The sequence below is a fragment of the Tyto alba genome, unplaced genomic scaffold, assembly GCF_018691265.1.
Source record: "Tyto alba isolate M040663 unplaced genomic scaffold, T.alba_DEE_v4.0 Super-Scaffold_3, whole genome shotgun sequence".
NCBI classification, from domain to species: domain Eukaryota; kingdom Metazoa; phylum Chordata; class Aves; order Strigiformes; family Tytonidae; genus Tyto; species Tyto alba.
In genome coordinates, this window is record NW_024881304.1 from 15,132,599 (window position 1) to 15,157,850 (window position 25,252).

Consider the following 25,252-nt stretch of genomic DNA (forward strand, 5'->3'; position numbering starts at 1 on the left):
CTCAGCAATCTCTGCTTGACATTAGTACTAAACAATATTCATTAAGAGTGTAACACTAAAGTGCAACATGTAAGTAAATCAAACTCTCAATGCTCTATTTTATAAATTTCATGGGCCACTGGGGATAATTAAAAGGGTAACTATATAAAGTTGGTGCAGTTTTGAGACTCAAATGACATTTTCTGCTTTAAAGCACTTGATAATCTGGTATTTTTCTACTAAGGCAGTATTTTTGTACTTTTATGGTCAAGCAGCACAAACAAACAAGAACTGGGTTTTAAGGTATTTCAATTCTTTTTTCTCTCTCTTCCCCCACAGTTTTTCTTGATCAATACCACTCACTAGTTATTCCTAAAGGTCCTATATTAAGATATCAAGAAAAACGAGGCCTTTTTTTTAAAAAAAAAAAAAAAAAATCACTGATCACCATAAAATGATAGAGCCTCAAAAGCCTGGTTTAAACTGTAGCTCTGAACAAAAATGGTATTGCTTTGGGTGTTTACAGCGCTGGAGTGCTGTTTGGTTTGTCACTGTGTTTAACCACTGCTCTAAAGCTAGCAAAGTACATTACTGGTAGTAACAGCTCATGAAAAATACAGCGAAGAAACTGCTAGTGGCAGAAGCATTTAACTTTCTTGTTAGCAGCCTCCCCCATGTGGCACTTTAGCACCAGCAAGTTGTTTATTATGTTCTGTGCCAGGCAAAACTGATTAAATGGGGCTCTTAAGAATCAAAGCGTTATAAATTCATGGAAATGCAGCAAGCAATAAATTCCATGGAATTAAAAGCTTACTAGTGCTATTAGCATTTCAGGGTGTTTGCATTGTTAATAGTGATGTGCAAAAATGATGTTCCTATAAGACAAGGCAAATCAACAGAACGTATGCTTTAGCTGCTACATTTTTACACAATGTCATCATTACTTGTAAATTTTTTCTCCCCAAAACTAAAACGCTCATTAATGTTTTAAAGAAAAATCTGAACCGCAGGTCTATAGAACAAAGATTTACATCCCTAGTAAAAGAAAAGTATTATACATAAAACATAATGCCGTTATGACTCTATGAAAGAGCTAGAGATGGATACCCTAAAGCAGAGGTCTGCCCTGGCTTTTGGGAGGAGGGAGCAGGGTAAGGCAGCGTGACTTTGCTGACATTATGGGGACACATTACAATACAACTTGCTAACAATTTAATAAGTAAACCTGATGCATAGTAATTCTTAATACCAAAAAAGAAAGGGCAATCTAGTCTGACCTGGTGGTCAGTAAATCTGTCAACAGCTCTCCAAAGGGACATCTTTACTCCGGGTCGCTCTCATCATTCCATGGGAATGACTGGTGGCAGGTGACTAACTTCTCCATCGTTTCTCCAGAGCTCCACGTGAAACACTAACGCCAAGCTGGTACTGGGCCTTCTCTTATGCCTATCTGTTTGAAGGTAGCTGGTAACTTTGTAAATGGAATTTCTTTGAAGAGGAAACTTGGTAAAGAAGCCGCTTTAGATATGTGGCTGGGCAGGAGAGGAACGGGACACATTTTCCATAATTGCAGGAAAATAAGGCCTTGCAGAGTTTGTTTGTTTTGCTGTTGTTTTGGGGGGATTTTTTTTGTTTTTTTTTTTTTTGAAAAAGGAACAATTTGTACCTTTCTGAGCTGCCTGAACACACAGCAGCCAGATAACCTAACCTGCAACGTCCCTCTGGGGGTCGAGGGGCAAATCTGGCTCTCGTTGCAGATGGGAAAATCAAATCACAGCCTTGTTGCCACAGTTGAGGCTTGACATAGGATAAAGAGCATATTCTGGATGGTACATCATGCACAGCTGGCAATGTGCAAAGTGAAGAAAAAACAAGAAAGCTTTGTCCAGAACAAACAGTACCCATGCCATGGAGTGAGTCAGCCGCAGAGGTAGGAAACGAACCCCAAATCCTGACTCGCGGGCTCAGGCTCTGCACAAAGCACACGTTAACTGCAAAAACCCTCTCCCAAGGTTGAGGGGGTTGACATTTTGTTTGCCTCAAGCAAAACAAAACAAAGCAGTAGGTTTTAAACTGCTCAGAGGCACATTGTCTTTTTGATGTATGCATGTCCTGGCAGTCACACATCTGCATCAGGAGAGAAACAGCCCAGGTTTTTTGGCAGTTATTTAGTCCTTTTCATTTAAAAGTTGAAAATACACCACCATTGAACCTCTGCAGCTCGGGGTTCTGCATATAAAAAGCAGTTGCTGAATACATGAAGGGAGCGAGGGCTTTTTCTTAATGTTTGAACAGTTCCAAGTTCAAACCCATTAAAGTCCAGGTCACACCAGGATCATGTCACTATTAATGCATCCAGTTACATGCTGAGGGAAACCCAATATAAAACTATGATAAACTCTAGTTCTCCTGCAGAGATATACTAAGGTCTTACCCAGATGATGCCACAGATCAGTCGTCATGGGCGGTGACCAGACAGAATGTCAATGTCAAGAGGACAAAATCTGGGAAAGTCCTTTTACACTTGTTTTTAAAGAAAAGGTCTCCTCAAACGTCCACAAAGCTTGTTTGGACCTTTTTCTGCCCCTCCTCCTGGGGGAAGAACTTCTTGTCCCACCGATGCTGTCTCCTACATATCACAGGTTCCCACATAACCTCCTCCCACATCACCAGCAGCTCACTCTCCATTGCGCTTTGTGAAGGCACTGGGACCGAGCGTGATGAAGACTCCTAACTCAATGCTCCTTCTCCTTTTGGGGGCAGATCCTCTCTGAAGATAGGCAAGGTCCCACTTGTTCTTCTAGGACTTCATGCCTGGCCAACAACGTGCTGCCCCAGGAATGATAGCAGCAGGGAAGCAGAAGACTTGAGACAGGCCAGCTACTGCCTCAGCCACACATGAAGGTACTCTGGGGTCCACCCTCTGCAGATGCCTGGGATTTCATAATACAGGTGGTAACAGCCCTACTCTTGCTGAGAGGGAAGAGACACACACAGGAGAGGAAACACAGGTGGGGAATTGAGAGTACCTGGCCTTATGATAGAGAGCACAGGGATTGCTCAGGGCTTCCCTTTGCTGCATGCAACCAACTGGGATGGTGGTGCCTGGAGAAGGCCACTGCTGGCTGAGAGAAGCCAGCAGGAAACAGAGGGAAGGAGCTGGGAAAGCAGAGATTTACTTTAAGGGACAAACAGGTTTTCCTAATGTTCTACAAAAATCCAACATGTCAACAAAAAACCTACCAAACTGCCAATATTCCCAAGCAACATACTGACCAGAAAGTGCTTCCCTACAACAGTTCATCAGACGTCCGGGTTAGACAGATCTATGCTCATATATCTACCCCTCTGATGTAAGGGGTGGCTAAGATTAGGTGGGCTGGGACAGAGGAGATCTCATGACCCACCCTAAACACCTGTGGGACCAGAGACAACACGAATCTGCTGACACGGCAATGCACAAGACACTGCAGACAGTCCCCACGTCTGCCGATCGCTGGGCATGACAAACCCTCTGCAGCACAGAAACTCTTCACTCCACACCTGCAATGGCCAGAGATCCCGAAGCGTCTTGAAATAATCCAACAGTACCTAGGACTTTAGATATGAGAGTGAGAATGGATGTTTCTTCCAAACGGTGGTCTCAGACTTGCTGAGAGTGCTCAGACTCCTCGTCACTAAAAGCCTTCCTCTCTCCAGTAGCTTCTGAAAGGGCAACTTCAAAGACAGGTTGGTTCCTCAGGTGGCGGAGTGTAAGCGGTGCTGGGAGGCAGGTGAGGTGGCACAGCACAACGCTGCCTTGTCCTGCCCAGCTGGGAATCACTGTAAAAGCTTAGCGTGAGCTTCAAACACAGCCGGGTTTAGTAAAACCCAACTATCCACCCAACCCCTCTCTGAGCTTTCCATCCTAACTGTGCTGGGAAAAGAGGAAAAGGACTTTACTGAAATTTTTGACCTTATCAAGTATCTAGAAAACACTACAGCTGATCTGGATGTATTTCAAACCGAGTTAACCATGGCAGCTTACAGAGCGGTAATGCTCCAGCTGGCCTGAATATCATGAACATACGACACGCTAACTACACAAACTTTGAGAGAATTAGCAAGCACACACTATACACGTGGGATTTACACTGCGCGCATGTTGGATTTGCACTATTCTTCACGCAATTTTCTGAAACTTATTACGGGGTTAATAAACTCTGAAAAAAAAATCGTGAATGCTCTCAGAGATTCAAGATGCGTAACTTTTTAAAAGAGTAACTTCAATATTAAAAGTCAAATTATCTAAAAAAATATTGCCTCACGGACTTGAGTCTTATCAAGGAAAAATTTAAAAAAGCCAAAGTCTGCGCTTTTAAACTGTAGTCTTCCAGTTATTCAACTTTCAAAAGAAGGACAGGCCTTTTAACTACATGAATATAAATCCAGATAATACTTTCAGTTTTAAATAATATTTTGTCTAATTAATGTCTTTTTTTCCCCTCCAAAACATGAATTTATCTGCTGTGAAATCAAAGTCAGAAATGAATTGTTTTAAAGATAGCAGAGAGTAAATAACAAGTTTGGAACCTTGCAGCCTTACCCTGGCAATTTGTCTCATATAATTGACTCAGCAGACACACTTACAATTTCTTACAACTTTTACAAGACCTCCTGTGGGCTTATTTTAACATTCTCCAAAACTGAGCTCAGAGCTTTGAACGCTCTAAGCAAGTAGCACCAAAAGCAATCATCTCTCCCTCCTTAAAACAAAAGGAAACAAACAATAAAAGCACATTTTTTTTCCTCGCTGAACATTAGATCTTAAAAAGGAATAAAGACAGAAAAGAACATGCTTTTTTTCAGAAATAATTTTTCTGTTCTTTTCTAATTATAACATTTTTAGCAATGATCACTATGCATTCAATAAGGCTTTAAAAGCAAAATTTTCCCAATAAAAAATATCTTTTCCGATTATTGGAATAAAATTTAAGTGGAGGAAGAGGACAGCAATAAAGCAAACACAAACTGTAAAAATAACTGCATGACACTTTTCCAATTAAAAAGGGGTTAAAAAAAAAATCTCCTCCCCCCAAAAAAGGAAATGGTCTCATTGCCTATATTATTGATTTATGCTGTTGTTGGCTTTTAAATGTAGCACTTTCTATGTCTAAGATCTTTACAGACAATTACTAATGTCATGACTGCGTACCACTGTTCCATTGGTGGAAGTGCCCCAGTAGCAGGAAATGCTGTGCCCTTCCACAGACGTTTCCTTCCATCAGTGGGATCCACTAACCCTTAACATGTCAGAAGATTAAATGAAACACTTGTATTACAACTAATATGGATAAACACAGGGGCTATCAAAAATAATGAAAAGGGTATGACAGGAAAAGAAGGTAGACCTATTACTTAAAGAAGCAATTTTATGGTTTTGGTTTTGTTTTGTTTTGTTTTGTTTTTAAAAAGGGGGGAACAACAATTCTATGTTTTAAAACAAAATAGAATGAGATAATCATATTTCAAAAAAATCTATTTTGAAAAGCCATATTATAAACTAGGGATATTAATGGTTTGCAATGGAAATGACGTCAGAGTCTTAGTTACAAATATCCAAATGTTTGTGCTACTCTACTAAAAAAATAAATAGTGAGCTCAGAGTCAGAAATGACCCTTTTGAGCAATTAAGCAGTATTATGCTGAAACACAGTGAAAAGTATATGGCTAGCAGAGGTGGAAGAGCCCCAAATTAAAATTCACAGATTGCACCGGGAGAAACACTTAGCAATTAAACATCTCAGAGGTGGCGTCTGAAGTTCCTGCCATTAGCAGCAGTGAAAAATGCTTTCATATGTTGCAATGAGAAATATGGGCAGGCAATCAGGGCCAAAAACTTACTTTTTTTTTTTTTTTTTTTTGGTTAAAAATGCCTTGGCTTTAGTATGAGCTACCAAATAAAATGGGTGGCCTCCTGTAGTGCCCACTGACATCACTGGTCTTGTAACACTGCCACTGTAAAATATCGTTGCTACCGCTGTAGGACAATAACTTCAGTATGCCGAAAGATATATTCCTGGTGTGGTAGAAGGCAACAGGCAATGACCTAAGAGATGACCAATTAAAATATGAAATATGCAATAAGAATCTATTTCTGGTGTCATTTTCTCACATCTCGAGATTTTATAACACAGGAGAACGCACCATTTTTGTGACACGAGTTTTCTAAAGGCAGGTTTCAAGCCTGCAAATCTACAAGTGGTTCCTGCCCTTGTGTCGAGAAGCAGGCATGGCTGTGAGACGCTAACAGACAGCAGTGACGCGTATGGAAGCCCATCAGCCTACGTGCACTAGCAAGCGGCAATCACTGTTGCATCCACTGGCCCAGCAGCATAAATTGCACAAGGGCAAGTTTCAGCACAACCCTCAAATTCAGAGTTATCCGCCTGCTTCAGAAGGAAACCTTGAAACTGGATCTTTCCATCGCATTAGTTTTTGCGTTTGAGACTGAGCATGAGTTCAGGCTATCTGACCTCTATCCCACGCCTAGGTTCTGGAGTAATGAGGACCGATGCCATCCCCACCTATGCCATTCCCAACCCTCTCCTTGCCCAACCTACGATAAAACGCAGCATGTTCCGACACATTACCCAGCTTGGTCTTGAAGAACCAGGCTGGAAATTCCATAGCCTGCAGTGCATGGTGTATTATGAGCTGCCTCCTTGCTGTATCTGTTGTTAGGCCAAGTTGAAAGATGAACACTGTTGAATGCAGTCCATAGCAAAGCTACAATCGGTACGAGAGAGGAGAAGCTGTCTGTGGGGTGGGCCACTGATGGCACAAGAACAGGCTCCAACTTTCTGCACACAGCTTTTACAGCACCCTTTCCCAAAGGTCTCAGGATGACAAGTCCAACCAGCTTCAACAGCACTACCCATCCGTGCAACAACAACAACAACAAAAATCCCTCACAGACACGTCAGTGCCTAGCATGGGATATCATGTCTCCCTCTTGGGATGCACACAGCTTAAATTTTCTTGTACACAGAAGGGTGGTGGGAAGAATTCAAACAGCTGCCCGTGGCAGGGATGCTGCAGCCCTGAGCTCCACGATGCCACTTGCCAATATGGCCATTTTTGCATGAAACATTAGATGAGGAAGGTTGGGCCTCCTTTGACGGCAGCTTAGTTTAATGGACCTCACAGCACTTTTTAGCAACCGCTGAACATCAGTGAACCCTTTATGGCTGCTTAATCTGAAGTTACAACCTTTACATGTTGGGCCATTTTCAATACACGCAGCGGTGTTTGATCTGTGGGTATAGATTAGGCTAGTCGTTTCCAAATCTAGAGGTGTGCTTGAACCACTCAGCCTCGTGCTTCATGTTCTTCACAGATTCCAAACGGACGATGGTACTTTGAATGCACGTTAAGTAACACGAATCAGCACTTGCATTTTACTGAAGATCATATCAAGCATCTACCTCAGCTAATGGAAGAAACACTGCAGGATTATGCAAAATACTGGCCAGATCTTGTTCACTTTAGCAGTCTTCATGAAGACCAGAAGGTTTTGGTCCAGAAACGTCAGATAAGAGGATCAAAACCTGCTACTGACTATCTTAAAGCTGAAGAAACATTTTTTCTACCAACCCACTTGAAGATTTATAATATATTAAGGAACATTAAGAAGAAAAAGAAAGAGAAGAAAAGCTAAATGGGCCAAAAGCAAACAAAAGAAACATGTTCTCTTGAGATTGCTAATGCTGGCAGACAATAGCACAGAAAGAACTCCTCTGACAGATCTTTGAAGTCTTCAATACAGCATACTAGTGGTCCATGTTAATGAGATTTGCTCAGATACTTTTAAAGTTATTCTAAAATGTCTTAATCTATTTTCCACATCTTCTTGACCCAATTGCTTCAGAAAAGTCACAGCTTCACCCAACTCTGGACTAAACTTCATTCAAGTAGGTAAGGTCCTCAAGCAGTTTGTGTTTCCAAAGGCCCACACACCACCTTTTTAGGGTTTACTCCAGAACATGCAGGTAATATTGTCATTTCAATTACTCCAGAACACAGGAACACTTTGCGCTGCACTGTACCCTTTAATTTGCGTAACTTCAAGGTCTTAACACGTAGGATAGTACAGCCTCTCCCAACAATCCAAAAGTAAATCCAGTCTTAGATGTGGCCTGACAGACACTAATCGCTCCAGCTACATGACTACCACCTCACCAGCAAGTGAGAACAATCGGGGTCTCCCAGATCCCTATTTCCTGCTGGGGTTGGTAAAGGCACTCATGAAAATACTTCCAGTATGGCCCTTTGTAATTTGGGCTTGCTGCAGAGAAAACATTGGAGTAAATGTCCAAGAACCAAGCTGTCTGCTCCATTACACACTTGCTTATGAACGCACCCAAGTCGCAGGACCCACATTCAGAAGTAGCCTCGCCCCACATCTTCTAGGAATGATGGCTATTTCTGCTCTGTAATATGCTTTAAGACCATTAGGTCAAAAGCAAGAAAAGTCAAGGTGGCAAACTCAGTAAGGAAAACATCACCCTACAGATTTCTCACCGCCTGATGTGCAATCCTCCTTGCCACCCAGCCAGTACAGAAAACAGGAGTAAATACATCACCAGCACATCTTCCAGAAAGTCACTAGCAAGGAAGAGTGCTGGGGAGAAACCGCACACACTGCTGAGCCCTTCATAAACAGAAACTTCTCTGAAAAAGTTTGTTTCAGGGCTTCAACTTTTATCTGGAGCTCCTCCTGCTATGGCCAGCAAAGACGTGGCACAGCGACATGCCACGCTGGTTTGAGAGCTGTGTCTCTTCCTGACGAAACAAAGTGGTGGGAACTTATTTTTTTTTTTTTATGTCCCAGAACCATTTCTTTTTCCACACAGACAAACTGCACAATCCATTTTTTTTTGTATCGAGCTTTGGAAAAAAAGCCCCTCTGACCTTTCTCCTGGTTTGAAGAGAAGGGAGGAGAAAAATATACATATATAAAAAAGTTAAAGCTCAAACCCAGAGATTTATCTGTTGATCATCTCATTCAGTTCCGAGTTATAGCAGGCAGCTCCTGCTTTATTATCAATATTTAATCAGCATTTAACTCTGACAGGCATTAAGATTTGAAATTTTAAACTAAGTGCAACTTCGCTAAATCCTTTGTGTTGATTTTTTTCCTGTTAAAGGTTTTCTAAAGGATTCTATCTTTGCTATCTTAAAAGTCTGCATGTGTCTTTTGTTATCAATAATGTACAACTTTAGTAGCATGTTTTGTACTTTTCCATTTTTCAGCATGCAAGCTATCCCTGATTTACAATGCTCACTGAATGGTGTTTGATTATTGAAAATGCTTTTACATACATTTAAACAAGTGATTGCTCCCAGAAAACTAACACTATTGTCCGTAATTCTGTAAAAACACATTTTCCCTCCCTTCTCCCCAAATCAAACATTTCAATTCAAATTCTTACTTTGAGGAAAAACTGGCATACAATTAGGCATTACACCTAACAGTGCTAAATAAAGGAGAACGTAAACATCTTAATTCTGAAGGTTTAACCATCAAAGCCCCTTGGTGTATCTATGCTGTTATTTGCACCTCCGTTCAGAGCTCTTTGGAGCTCACAGAAAAAACAGAAAGCAAACAAAACACGCAGTATAAAAATCTATTTTACCAGCTCTGTGCTGTATCCCACTCCGCATGCCCGAGGCCAGGCTCGCACGCAGTGCTGGGACACCCGGGGCCACGCGGCCGCTCCTCAAGGAGTACAAAGTCCTGCTCTGTAACTGCACTGAGCGGCTTAACCGCTAACTCAGAAGATGGGATTTCACCTGAAATTAAGCTATCAAGCAATTGAGCTCAAACTCAATCAACCAAACCCTTAACCTTCCCTGTTTCAGTGGCACTGCTCTAATTAGGACTCTATCACTACTTCCATTACTATCTCCTATTCTCATGGTTTATTATCTTGGCAGTTTCAATTCTCACCCAGTTGAAATTTGACATCCAGTTTCTTGGACCACATATCATTCATTATGGCTTTATTTTATGAAGTATGTTGCAAGATTATGGGCCAATCCTGAAGCAAATAGCTTTTCGTTGAAAACAGCACCCCTCACTGCAGAAGCAGGACAGAGCCAAACCTTCTCACAGAAACAAGTCCTAACATTAAAGGACACACTGAACAACTTATTTTTCATCAAGCTGTGAATTTTGTTGCGCAGTCTGAAAACATGTGCTTGAACATGCATCCTGCTTGCACACACTGTAGCAGACCGATGGTTCTCCGGTCCTTAGGGTCTTCCCACTGAGCCTGGATCAGCTTCTAGGCGACAGAGTTTGGCTGAACCCTACTTACCAGCTCTGCCCAGGGTTGTGGGGTGAGACTCGATAACCTGTGACACTCAGGAGGTCAGACTGAAAGATCTAATGGTCTTTTCCAGTGATATATTCTACGAATCACCCAAACTGCTTACTGCTGAAGGATACGCACCAGAGGGAATGTCTGACAGGCACAGTGCCCTGATGGTAGCAATACAAAATACGCCTGGTTTGCGAGACATGGCCTACAAACTTCAGGCAAGTCTAACGCGGTAGTGTTTTGTGTTTATCCCAACCAAAATTGCTAATTTTCCTGGGTCACACAGAATCATAGCCACACATGAACCATGGCTCCACAACAATCCCATTACTTCAGAGGCCCTCTGATGCACCTGGGACTTATTTTTTTTCCTTTCTTCACAAATGCTCAAAGGGAGAACACCACTGCAGGGCAAGGAGCCACCATCATCTTAAACTGCAGGATCTGCTGATGCTTCAATAGCTGAAATGCATCTAAATACCTCATGGGCTCCTCCATAAAAACCAGTAATATTCAAATCTTGGAGAGGTACATAACATACAGCTGACATAGACCATTGGCCTGGCCAAGGATTGCAATATTCACTTGAACTCCATGGATTTCATCCTCGCTAAATAGATATTTTTGGCAACAAAGAATTGAAAAAAACCCCACATCATCCTCAGATCTATTTTAATTTAAAACAGAAGAGAACAGGGACTTTTTTTTCCCCTTGAAGTACATTTTAATAAAATTAAAAATAAAAATAGCTCTAATTCACTCCGATGCATTTAGTCATTCTGTAAAATTCTAAGTTTAAAATGAAATCACCATTTTATATTCAAACAAGGTCAAGAGAACAGCACTAACGAGCACTGACATCACAGCGAACAGCAGCCACTGCTCAACGCTTACATCAGTGTTGCTTGTTGCTATGGTGCTTAACCGACTATTAATTTCTGAAAGAAGGTGATTATAAAGCAGCCATATGAACCTCAGTCAGATGACACCCTTCAGTACCAAACACTGATCTGCGTTACTCTTCTCTTCTGCAAGTTAATTTCGTGAATCACCACTTTTGTGATGTTAATATTCCTTTCCAACTTGAAACTTTGGACCAGAAGAGAGGCAAGGAGTTAATTTAGAAGCAAGGGACTTTCACATTGCTTTAAATAAAAATCATTTTGCAGAGAGTGATATTTCTTTCCTTTTCGCTACGCCCCAAAAGACTAAAAAGCATGTGTTTTAATTTTTGCAGTGATAATAAGCAATCAAATTAACAGCTATATTCTGCTCTCCTGCTCTGCTCGACGCGCTGCTGTAAACCCAGCAGTGTCTCAGCCTGGGATGGAGCAGCGCTGAAGTTGACTTAACCATTCCCCAGGGATTTGCTCCGGTAAGGGGACCCTGCCACGGGGCTGTGCTGCTGCAGCTCCCAGCCCACCGCCCATGCATGCTGGGCCACGGACTTGGCCGTGAAGCCACCAAACCCAGGCAGAGCAGGGGCTTTCCATGCGCTCGCAGGCTCGCTCTGGTTACCAAACAGCCTTCTCAGAACGTGGCCTTGCTCCTAAAATGCAACTGGACACCTGAACCATTGGCTTCCCAGGCAAAACCCGGGTTTAAGGCACAGCGGTGGCTCCAAAAGCTGAGCTCCAAGCCCAACGCTTCAATCTTCATCCACGTTGCCAAAAAAGCCTTTGCAACTGTGCAACTAAGGCACGCTCCTCGGGCTTGCAGGATCAGGTCCCTTCTGCAGACATGCTTCAGAAACTGTGTGCAAAACAGTATTTGTATTTACCTTCTTCAGTTGCTCCTGTAAAGCAATCTTCAGTTACAGCCACCCAAAAAGGTCACTCTTCTTACCCTGTGGAGAAAGAAGGTAACACACGTGACTGCTGGGTCAGTATCGGCAACAATACCCGAAGCATTTTCACTGGCACCACATTTGCAAGTACAAACATAAATAAAGCAACAAATGAATCTAATCATGTTTAATGGTGAATGACTTTCAGAGAGAGTTAATAAAAACAATCAAGTCACAGGACTGCTGCTTATCAGTACCAGCCAGTGTGAGGCTCTTCAGTTCAGCACGAACAACTTGGTCTTTGGGAGAAAAAAAAAAAATTAAAAACACCCATGGAGATGAGACATCTTTGTTCTCTAGCATAAACTTTCTTAATCTTGATGTCTATCAATCTATTTTCAGTTTGAATAATAGATGAGTTCAGTCCTTTGTTTCACAAATCTGACTATTGTCTGAATGGGTTCTCCTCACTTAAGGCATTTTAAGACCATTTGTAACCACTGCTATTTTAGCTTTTGGATCTTTTCTTTTTTCTCATCCTTTTCCATAGAGACACAGTCCTAGATGAGATTTTAAAACTAGCTGCATCTTCCTAATTCAAAAAGTTGTTTACTCTCTTGGGATATCTTCTCGTTAAGCATTACCAAGAGCACAGCAAGTATGCCAAGGTGGTAAGAGCAGTGGGTATTAAAAAGAGAAATAATTAAAGTGTATCTTTTTATAAAGTAGGAGGGAGAAAACAGCACGTGTAGGGTTTTTTTTACCCTGTATATTACTGCATCTTGTGTACTCTCTCTTATGCAAAAGAGTATGTAATCTTTTAAGAAACATGACAATCTGCCACTTTCTGTTCATGTAATTGGGATCAACATATGGTACAAGAGAAAAGAAAAACATTTGTTTATTAATTTAGATCAAGTTACTAACTCAAACCACTAACAGCATTCAGAATTAATTCCACATCAAGTGACCGAATACCTTAATAGAGTAAAATTATAACATAATTTCACTGAAATGTTGATCTTCTGCTGCAGGGGTGCAGAATAGTATGTAATACAGACAGAAAAAAATATGCAATACTTTGGTGACACAGATGACATCATACGAAACGGAAAGTCGGTGACATGTGGATGTGTAAGATAGAGCTACGTGAAACTCCATTTCATAAAATTCACACAGTGATGCGGCGTTTTGGGGGTGTTTGTGAAACTCATCAAATGGTAAGTTATGCTATTTACATCAGTAGGTGAAGCTTCTTACTAAAGCAGTAAAATACCAACCTCTGGGAAAAATCAGAATCTTCATTAAGTTCTTTCAAGAGAAAATGTACTCATTTGCCATTTATTTTGGAAGGAAAAATGTTTTCGCAATGAGAATGAGGCATTACTGCCTTACCATTGAAACCCAATTATTTTTAGCCAGAAAAGAAAAAAAAAAGGTTACCTTGAGATGACATGAATACTGGTTTTATCTTTTGCACACTGGCATTTTATTTTATTTTTATTGTTTATATTTTGAGTGAGAAGCTTTTCACAGTTCTTGTAATGCTGTACCAGAAGATCAGGGGCCAAAATTTGTACGTGTTTGCTAGAGAGGAAGCCCTCTGTACTTTGCTGGGCTACATGTGTAAGACATTCCTGATTCTGTGCTGTAAAGGACATAACACTACTCCATCATAATAGGTCAGGTCTCACCTTCCTGAGAGTATGTAAAACAATACATCTTTTATGTAAAATACATGACCTTTGACATACGATGTGCTCTTAGATTAGCAACAATAAAGGCTTTTATCCTGCTTTGCTGCAGGGGTTATCTTGGATTTGACACTTTAAACCTCTTTTCATATTTATCTGTTTTATAAATTTTCTGGGTATTTGGCAGTCAGATCCTTATTTTGGCAGTATTTTGCAAGCAGACTTCATTTCTACCCTGAGTCTTCACGATAGCAAATGAACCATCTTAAAATGTACTTTTTAAGGAAACTGCTGAAAATTACATCTTTGCATAAAATGTGCATCCAGTATCTCTTTCGGCAGTACTGTGAAAGGCAGGTAACATTTGTCATATATGAACTGAACATGTTCCAAGGAACCCCAGTAACACTGGCCCACCGTTAGCTGGTGGGAGACCAATGGGGTCTACGAAGCCTCCAGAGGGTTGAGGAGGACTTCAGCTCTCCTCACAAATTACTCTCTGATTGAAATTCAGACTGCTTTCATTTCTCATTATCTAAGTCTTGCTACCTGGCTTTCGAAAATTTGGATAATATACCACTGAAGTTAAAATGAGCAGCAGAGACAGCTGTTCCCACCTGTGAATATTTCTAATTAATAGTCTAAAAGTTAAGTATCTCAAAATGTAGAAACACAAACTTTCCTCCTGAAAATGTTTACGTGGGTGAGCAAATTGATGTAGGCAACACACATTCCTTCCGTTATGCTGTCCTTAAGATAAACACAAAGTACCATCAACACTGTAAGTGTGCATGTGGAGCAAACAAAGAAAAAAATCCCATCCTACCAAAGCAAGACACTTCACTACACTCATATTTTCCCCAAGGAGATGATTAAAATAGAAAACCAAACCACAAACAAAAACCCACTTTCTGAGCAGCAGTGGACCTGCTGTCTCATGAGTGGAGAGAAGGTCTCCAAGCGCCTGTGACACCATCCCCTCGGCTCAACTGGCATCCCACACGGGGAACAATCTGTGCAAAATGATGTGCCCTGTTCAGATTTTACCAGATACTCCTGGAAATGTGAGATGTGTTCGCTGAGTGCCTCAATTTACCCACCAGCAAGATGGGTAAACACTTTTGTAACACATTTTGAAATCCTTGGATACAAATATAGTTTTAAAGATAGCTGTTTTCAGCAGGATTTTGGAAAGACACCTGGTAATAATCTTGAAAAGATCACAACCTGAGTCAGTGCCATAACCTTTTCAGTTGACTTTAATAGAAAGATCCCTACTGCTCTGGATCAGGTCCTGCCTATTTACCTGGTACCAAGGGACCAGACAAGAAGATCAGAGGCTTTGCCATTATACCTGCTCTCAGTTTGGACCTTGTAACTCTTTTGATCCCACAACGCTTATTTGATTTAGTGGTCTCCTCCTTCAGGGCAGGGAGGTCATTCCAGGGAGGCTGCAGGATGGAGCCCTGACTGCAAGTGATTAGTGCAAAGGCAAATTTAATCCACAATATAAAGAATATGCAGGAATAGAGAGCACCGCAGAATGAAAGTCTACTTAAACCAGTAACATTTTTACTAATATCTAAATGAAAAGAGGTTTGGGTAGAGCCAAAAATAGATTAACAAAGGCCTTGATCCCACACAAACTGGCTGTGAGTAATTTTACACAGGAAAGTAGAAGACCAGTTGAGCTGCTCCCCTGCTTAGAATTACGCACGTACATTTCTTTGCCAGTGTCCCAGCCTTGAGAAACCTACAATTCATTCTTGGAAACATGAAGTAGCAAAAGAATCTCCCCTTCACTACCTAGAAAGCACACTTGAATTAAAAATAAAAATTAAAAAAAAAGAGAAAACACACAATACCTGATAGCACAACCAAAAACTGTTTCTGAATTTTTATTTCAATTCATTCTCATATAAGATCAGCTGAAATAAATTTAATGTATCCGATTAAAATATTTACTACAATGCTTCCTGAAAGCTTTAAAATATCAACACTTGATCATCAAAATAAGCACTTCTGTACAGTAATTTCTTCTAAATAAAGCGAACCATGTAATGCAGCTGTTTCTTTCCCTTCAAAACTCCCTGAGTCACATTCAACTGCACACAGGCTGAAATATGAAATATGTCCTACTATTCTCATAATTACTATTTTCTTGTCCTGTGCGGGAAAAGATGCAATGATTTTGTCAACTGTACATTTGTAAGAGGAAAAAAAAAAAAAAAAGAATGTTTTTTGTTTGGTATTTTGCTAATCTTGACAATACAGGATGTACGCTGATCATGAAGAGCAACATCTGGTACCAGGCAGGCTTGTGGGCCCAATCCTGCTCGCAGGTTACTTTGCTCACCCAGTGCACTCGGTTGGGTTATTTGTACTAGCACACACAAATCAAATGTAAAACTGCTTTGAGGATGGTCACGAGTTGTCCCTTCAGTTTTGTTGTACCTATTTTATTTTTAAAGAGGTATCCAGCAACCAAAAATGATATATTAAACTGAATATTTTAAATAATCTGAGGGAGAAATATTTTGTCTGACCACTGTCAAAGTGGCTACTTTTTATCATGCAGCATATATTAAATCTCAGGAGGCACGGTACAGGAGATTTTCTATACCGGGAGTCATTATCACCTCCTCAGAAAGTGAAATGCAGGTGAACAGCAAAACTGCGAGAGACTAAGTGCACTTCTTCCACCTCGCTTTGAAGAGGGGGAAATGGATTTGGTACAGGCCAAAACACAGGGATATTAATGCTCGCTACCTCGCTGCTTCTTGGTGGAAGGAAGGAGCAAATCATACTGTATTTTCATTTTCAGTCATTAGCAGGCTGTTCAGAATCTCTGGCTGGTGCTTATTACTTATTCTAAACAGAAATAAAATAAAATAAAAATAAATAACAGCACGAGGACAAAGCTATGCACAGCACATTTTCTCTTTCAAAATAATATTACCTTTCAAGTCCACCGTAACCTTGGAAAAGAATCACTCGATGTAAGCCAATGCTACGAAACTAATCACAATCCATTCCTCCCCCGCTTTTTAATAGCTCTTATAGGAAATATGGGTACAGTTAATAGACAAGTTAAGAACAGCTCGCTTCCAATACAGAATTTGAACTGCGATTGTAAGTCTTGCATCTTTTAATGATGGATTGGTTATTTGCCTCACACGAATTACTTTGCATAACAGAGCTGGCCCTCATTGAATTCATCAGACGTAAAGACCATACCACGTTCCCAGAAAGTATCAAACCTGTCAAATGCCCAATCAAATGATGAGAGGCCATCTCACTGACGCTGAGAGCCAGGAGATCAAACGCTGCCGCCTGTTTTGTACTCGCCAGATCTTCCCCGGTTCTTAAAATAACTCTCCGTGCCTCAGTGCCAGCCTTAACCGTTTTATGTCTGCGTTACAACTCTCCTCTCCAAACTTGACCTCGCCTAAGTGAAGTAACGAGAGGAATGCCCCTTCCCCGAGCACCGTGGAGCAAGCGCGGCGGGTGCGGGGCTCCGGGGATCGCCACCTGGCACCTCGGCGGAGCCGCTACCGCCGGACCCGTTACTTCCCCGGACTCCTGCGAGGCTCGCGTAGGGCTGCCGGGCAGCGAGGCGAGGGCCCCGGGCAGGGCCGCCGCCTCTCCCGCGGTGCGCGGCCCGCCCTCCCCACCGCCCGCTGCCCTGGGGCTGCCGCCCCGGCGCCTCGGCGCAGCGCGGCCCGGCCGGCCCCGCCGCCCTCCCGCCCGGGCCCTCAGGCCCCGCCGCCCCTCAGCGCGGGCGGCGCCGGCGGCCGCGGCTCCTCTCTCTTACCTGACGAGCGAGTGGGACTCTTGGTCATGGTCATGTGAAAATATTTTCGAGGTATCCTTTAACAGCCTTTAAATATTGAAGCCTAAAAACAATATTTGCTGTTTTACCTTTGAAGCTTTAACAAAAGCTTTGTTTTAGCATTTACCTCGGTGTGCAATAAGAGTTAATAATCAAATCCGTCCCAACCCCCACAAATGTTAAACAAAAAGATAAAAGAAATGCAAATAGCTATTGTCATGGAAAGTTAAAGTACCTGTCTGTATTTTTAAGTGAAAACTATTATCTCTATCAATCAAAATTTAAGAATACAATAGCACTAATCACACAAGGTGCTTTGACTGAGGTACTTTTCCTCATAAAAAGTTTTTTTTTTTTAACTGGTGCATAAAAGTAATACACTTACAATTAGATATGGTATTTGTAATTTTGTTATTAAAAACCCTCAGCAGTCTTATTGTTAATAAATGCCTCTGAGTCTGTAGGCTGATTTGTACCCAAGAAGACCAAAGTCCCTACATATTTTAATAAGGTTGATGAAATTTTATTCAGATTCTCACACTTTCCAACATGTGGTGGAACAGCACACTCTTCTGTTTGAGAGGAGTTACTCAAATGAAGGAAATAGTTAATTGGTAACCAAAACTACTACTTCTGGCCTCCCTGCACATTTTCCACATTTCTCCAAACGCTGCCTGTTCTACAACCGTCTGCTTTGAAGACATGCCCTTTGTCATCTTTTCTTTAATTTTTTATACCAATTCCCTCTCGTTGGACTCTGAGGTTCTCCTAATACAGCATACATTACATATAGAGTATATACCTTGTGCAGGCACACCACATAGATTTTCTCAAAAGTCATTTTTAAAACTAATTTGTCCAGACTGAATCAGAAACCGAGCTGCGCAGTTAATAAGTGCAAGAGCAAGCAACAGTAATTATGCCTATACTAAAAAGAAAGAGCCCGGGATTAAAATACTTATAAGTAAATAGTTAAACCAGGATGCCATTATGCAAACTCTGCTCTCAGGGAGGGATGTCTCCCACACTGAGGAGCAATAGGACTGTCATTTTTTCCCCCTGCAATATCAGGTTTCCTACTCCACAGTTCTGGTACTCTGCATCATGGCTAACATCTCTAGTGTGCTATTAATATCAATGAAGAGACGATTCAATTTCCACATAAGAAAAACCTTCCTATTACAGCGCAGACATTCTAGTGAGGACCCTTACGAAGGAAACAATAAAGACCAGAGGGTTGGTGTTTTTTTTTTTTTTTTTCCCCTCCTCCTTTTTTTTTTGCTGCTGCTTTTGCAGTTCTGCGTTGCACACTGTTTGAAAGCTTTTAGCTAACAATGGAAGCATTATCTTCAGGATAGTTACAAAACAGGATTTGTTAGTACAAAGAATAATAACACCGAACTCATTCCCCCCCCGCCCTGCAAATACCTGCCTATTGCAATACGGCATTTAGTACTTTATTCAGAAGTATATTCCAGAAACACCTGTATTCTTGATCTAATTCCCTGCAACAGACTCCCCTCAGCGGACCAGGTTTGCTTAAGGAGGTTTGGTCAATTAAAAACAAACAAACAAACAAACATTTTGTGCATTTATAAAATGGAACAGAAACAAAAGTATCTTATTCTACCGGAGTGCAAACTTACCCATTAATGAGGAAGAAAAGGTTTAGAGCTGTACAGAAATTCCCAACCAACTGCAGAAAGTTAAGAGTTTTAAAACACTAAAGCACTTTTGACTATCCAGCCTTTCTGTGCTTCAACACTGGCTGCAGTGTAAGGAAGGACTGAAGGTATGTGGTCTAAACACAACAAAAGCCACTGCCTTACTGTAGATTAAATATGCAGGAAGAGGCCCCTTTGCATAAACACAAACACTCAGCAAATGAGTAACTGGCTCAAATCAGACGCCTGCTGTGCATGCTACCTGTCCTGATCTCTGACAAGCTACACAGCTTGTTTAAGGGGATAGGGGGCTACAAAATCAAATCAAACCATAGCGCTAAACGCTTTGCTCATATAATAGTAAATAACAACAGCACCAACAACTCAACGCCAAACATTCATTTCTAATCTAAGCATTGCTCTGGCAAAGAGCTGAATCGTGTGCTATGCCTGCTTTGGCTCAGCCACCCATCTCGCCAGAGCAGAAGAAACACAACCAAACACCACCTGTAAAATTAATTTTCATCAACCGTACTGAAATCCAATATATTCCCAGCCCAGTCTTTTCTAAATGAGGATTTAAAAATAATACTGACTTTTGGTTGACTTGACAGATTAAATCTGAATTTGCTTGTACTGTCCCTGTTTTGTTTACTGTATAAAAGACATTCCACACACAGACCTATTTTAGCTGTTCTGAATCACTGCATAATACACACCTATTTACTAGTTTATTTGAGGAAAAGGAAGAAATTTCTGAAGTTTCCCTTAAAAACATTATTTGCAAAATATTGCTCCCGTAAAACAAGCCTTCCAAACTATATTTACTTCAAAAAACAACTAAACTAGAGACTGATAACCACCAAGCACCTCTAAGCATTTATTATTATAATCGAATATACGTAATGATATACTGTGATTTACTCTTGTTCTAAAGAAATAAATTATTTCTCAGTCTCATTCGTCCTGCCATTCCAGAAATAAAATGAAGCAGAACAATTTTAAAGCAATTGGAATTCACCGGTATCCCTTCCTAACTTAAGGAGTCAAATCACATTGACCTCTTATTGTAAGTCCCAGCGACATGTTGGTTTTGGTAATTTAATTATTTTTTAATAACTTGCAGTATTAAATGATTGCCATTGAAACACAAATATGATTACATTCCTCTGCCTTACTCTCTTGTGCTCCAGACTACACCGTAACATGGATGACAGGACTGCGTCCAGCACCGAAATTTCTTTCTGAATGAGCACTTACACACGGGCAGACACAGGAAGATTCGGGCTTTAAAAGATGCAACACGTATTTACTGGATTCTCAAGCACGTGCCACAGATTATTTCAAGGGATACTGGATATAACTCACAGTTTCAAGGCAGATCAAGTGCGTTCAGTTCCACTGAGCACTCTTGCAGCATGGAGGGAGTTTTTACTTTTCCTTGGATAAACTCACCACATTAAAGCACAATAAAATTGCTAACGTGAGCTAGTCAAGCCTCAGAGGATAAAAATCCTCCATGAAAGAATCCTACAAGAAATTTTAGAGCCCCTGTATAATTCACCATTTTTGCATTGAAATGACCTTCCAAATAAGGTGTCAGATAATACGGTTCACATAGATGATAGTGATCTAACCTTGATGCAAATAAACCATAGAACAAAATTTAATCAGTATATCACTTTGTAAAAGCCTTTGTCCATCCCAATGGAGCTTCTAATGACTGTTTTGGCAGTTCTGGCTGGTAGTTATGCCTCCCTGCTCATATATATCTCATACTGGTTGAGCAAGCTAATGGAACTGCTGTTAGTGGAATCCAATATTAATACCCTGCATCGTGCAAAACTGGATGCAACTGAATATATTATACAATTACAGGTAGTATCTAATTCCATGTGTATTAGATAGTGGACTCTAAATTAATATTTCAATAGAGAAAATGAAATAAATACTATATTTCAGGTAAGATATCTGTGAACTCTGGATCTGCCAGCCTTCCTGCTGTAAGCCTACTCTATACTCACACAGAACAGACATAGGACCCTGACAAAAATTGGCAGGCAAGCTTTAGACGCTGAGTGACACATACTGATGCACAGAGTCATAGATGTCATCCTCATGTAAGCTCCACTAGTTATGAGCTTGAGAAAAAAATGAAACAAAAAAAAACCAAAATAAAACAAAACAAAAAAAAAGGGGGGGGAGGTGGTGAGAGTGGAGCAAGACCTCCAGAAAATAAACAGGGTGTACAGTTTCAAAGGCTACAGACACAGACATTTCATTGTTCAAGCCAATTATCAGTGGAAAATAATAACAACAGATGGATTCAGAGTCACTGACTTTTCATATGCACTTCATCTCTGCACAACAGATGATGAAATGCGAGAGCTATCTCGGAAAGGCAAAACATCTTTCAGTAAAAGAACTCTATACTCCAGATGGGGACCTTCTAAGGCAGCTGATTATCTTCTTATAATGTTGTAAGATAGACTTACTAAAACATTTCAAGAACTGATCAGATAGGATGAGCACAATGGCATCATTATGAGGAGCAAGTTGCTTCGGCCTCAGACTTGCAACTAAACTAGTCAGAGATTTCAGTAGGGACAGAGCTGCCCGTTCCCCATTTTCTCATCAAGTACCAGCTCCAAAAAAAAGAGAGCCCAAAGCTGCTGCTTGCAGCCTGGGGAAAACATGGGGGTCAGCTTTGCCCGGAGAGAGGATGCAGGCGTGGGGCCACCGAGTCAGCGGCTGCATGAACTGGTCCCCAAGAAAAGTTCTGCAGCCGCGAGTGAGGCGAGGCCACTCGCCTTCTGCAAGCACGCCGTTTCACTTGGGGACAAAGGCAAAGCACAAAACATATTTACAAGCACGACAGTTTCCACTATAATTGCTAGATGTAGAGGGGCCTCGTCATCCAGGGGACTACAGCGATGTAAATGAGGAGTAACCTCAGCTGAGTCAATGGGAGTTACACCCACGAAGAATGGTGTGTGGCACAAATAAGACAAATTCTTTCTTACAAAGCCTTTACAAAAACTCATCTTTTTATGGGAAATAAAAATTTGCTTTCGAAGGGAAATAACAAATACATGTAAATTTTGGTGGTTCCAGTGATAAGCAGTTCCAACAAATGTCACAAACACCCAGTGAAGAACCACCTACCTAGCACAACCTTCTCCCACTCAACCTGAATACCACGAAGTATGTGTTTTTGATCACATGAATCAGGTACACCACATTCTCAAAACTTAAAAAAAAAAATAGTAGTGGAAAAATTATCTCATTAATCTTTACGACAACATTTATTTAATGGAAGAATACTACATAAGCAGTGCATTAAAATGATCTGGTTGCCATTTCCACAGTTTCTTCTCCAAAACACTGCAAAATTTTAAAAGCTACACGCGCTGTAAATCAATATCGCATACCGAGGGGTAGCAATGCACAACACACGCACACTGAACTTGCACCTACTGCTAATTTATTTCACAAGTTACAAAATATTTCTTAACTAGAGGGCTGTTGGCTTCACAAACGCGAAGGGAAGAGATGAGTTTGCGGGCACAAAGCACAGCGTTTCCCCTCTTTGTGAAGTACTTTGTCAAAAGTAAATTCACAGGGGAACATACAAGCAAAGAGTAAATTTTGCCCAGGGCAAAATTCTGCAACTGCTTTAAGAAGCAAACAAGAACACAAAAGATGTGTAATACAACCATCTGGCTCTACTCATGCTATATCAATAATCCCCAAAATTTATCCCCACCCCCTTAATCAACCCACACTGATGCCACAAAACCAAATGGCATCACTTATGCTTCCTGCCCATCACATTTTGAAATGATATTTAATATGCATACAGTACATATTTGCATGTTAATCAATTTCTTTAAGAAAAAAATATTTTTGCTTCTTGAGCTATTAGTTCTGCTTTTTCTACTTATTCACACTGGGATCTCTAAAACCACCAAGAAAGTCCTTGTGGTAAAGACACTCTCATATCGACACAGCGTCTCAGGTATCAGGATAACGTACCGGTCAGAATTTCAATCTCGTCTTCTCTCTAGTTTTGTGTCACAGTGTGAAAATAGCAGAGGGTGAATAATAATGTGCCAGCAAAATTAGCTGTTCAAGAAACATGGGTAAGCGATCCGTTTTGAACTCGAGGTTGGATGCGTCTCTAAGCATCGCCCTATTCAGGATACAGGGAAGGAATTACGCAGAGGGGAAGCGGAACATCCTGCACGTCTTTTCCATCTAGGATTTCGAATATTTGCACCAATTATTTCAGGCTGCCCCCCAACCAGGAGCCAGCCTGCTCGTGTAGGAGGAGAAGAACGGGGAGCTCCTTCCCACAGATGGAGGACAAGCCTCCAACGTGTGCTGGCTGGGCGGCCGCTCTCCCCTCCCACCCCAGGGACACAGCCCGAGACCACCCTGGGACGGACAGACGGAAAGACAGCCATACAAATTGACCAAAAGGGCGGTCCCGCCATTGTTTGGGGTTGGCTTCGTTCTTGAGGGAAAAATCACCCGCGTAACCATCGTGATTCATACCGTGAGAGTGTGCGACGTGAAACCGGTACCAAAAACAACACTTCAAAGACGGGCTCTCTCCGGCGACCGACGGCCACGGCCCCGGGCGCTGACTCAGAGCTCTTCTTCTTAATCGACTTTTCTGCAACAACACACCCGGGCCCAAGCCCTGCCCCTGCCCGTGGCCGGCGGGCACCCGCCCCGCACCTGGGAGCTGCCCGGGGGGGATACACGCTGTGGCACGGCTGCTGCCCCGCAGCCGGCACCGCTTCTTGCCCTCCTGGAGCATGAACGCATGGTTGTTACACAGGGAAGGAGAAATACAAGCCCTGAGCACTCGTGGCATAGGTGGAAATGTTTTGCAACTGTTTTCTTTGGAAATAAGCATAAGTATAGTGGTTATGTCTGCTCCTACACCCAGACTACCAACCTGAGATCACAAACACTTTGTTAATTTTTTTTTTTTTTATTATTATTATTTCTTTTTTTTAAATCCATTTTTGGATTGCTCCTGCTGTTTCTACGGCTTGACTTGTACGGCCTCTTTGTAAGAATTGAAAACAGGTCTCCCACAAACACAGGAATGGGCGAATGGTTTAAGAGAGCTAATCCACACCTGGGCTACGTAAAAGGGGCTCACATTTTCCAAACAGAAACACAACCCCTTTTATATATGAACCAGATTTGGATCCAAACGCTAAAGCCTTCACCACATCCTACGTGGGGGTCTGCGGTGGTCAGTGGGAGCAGCGGTGGGTGGTGGCTGCGCCCACGTTCCCGCGGGAGCGCCGGCTCCATCCCGGTGGCGAGCTGCGCACGGGGGAGCCATCGTGACCTTGGACGTGGATGCGAATGGCAGACCCGTCCTCGGTTACACCACGGTTAATGCAGGGTAATCCCCATCCCGCGCACGCCTCTTACAGAAGAATCTGGCCCTGTCTCGTTACTCTTGTTAGAAAAAATGAAGGCTGTGACAGAAAATAGCTGAGAACTACATCTTGCCGATGCCAAAATACAATAATAACATGTTCAAAGATTTAATTTAGAAGACTACAAAGTCTAGCTCATACATCATAACACCTTGAAATAACACTTTAAGGTCAAATCCTGTGCATTTTTGGAAACCACCAAAACATAATGAAGTTTTACTTAAACACAGCATTTACATTTATAACGCATTTCAGATTCTTCAAGTAAGCTAGACCACATGCTAGGAAAATGTACTTCCCACAACATACAAATTAAGTCATATACAGCCTTCCCTCCGCAGGCTGCACAGCCACCGGCACAAATGGAAGTCCTGTGTACGGATCAAAGGCAGCATGTGGACCTCAGAATATGATTTTTTTTTTTAAATTTTGTTTTTAATTGGCAAAACATCAAATCCCACTAGTAGT

The 25,252-nt window shown here is 41.6% G+C and overlaps 1 protein-coding gene across 9 annotated transcripts in view; it reads right to left on the bottom strand.

Annotated features, from left to right (window-relative positions):
* Window positions 1-25,252, bottom strand: part of FOXP1 (forkhead box P1) — a 390,943-nt gene that overhangs the window by 214,848 nt on the left and 150,843 nt on the right. For 8 of the 9 annotated variants that reach the window (XM_042799335.1, XM_042799341.1, XM_042799336.1 and 5 more), the window contains one exon: window positions 12,124-12,189. The gene's annotated coding sequence lies outside the window, so the exon portion shown is untranslated. Of the gene's footprint in view, window positions 1-12,123; window positions 12,190-19,301; window positions 19,370-25,252 lie in introns of those variants that run through there. The other variant, XM_032985748.2, reaches the window with a different exon arrangement.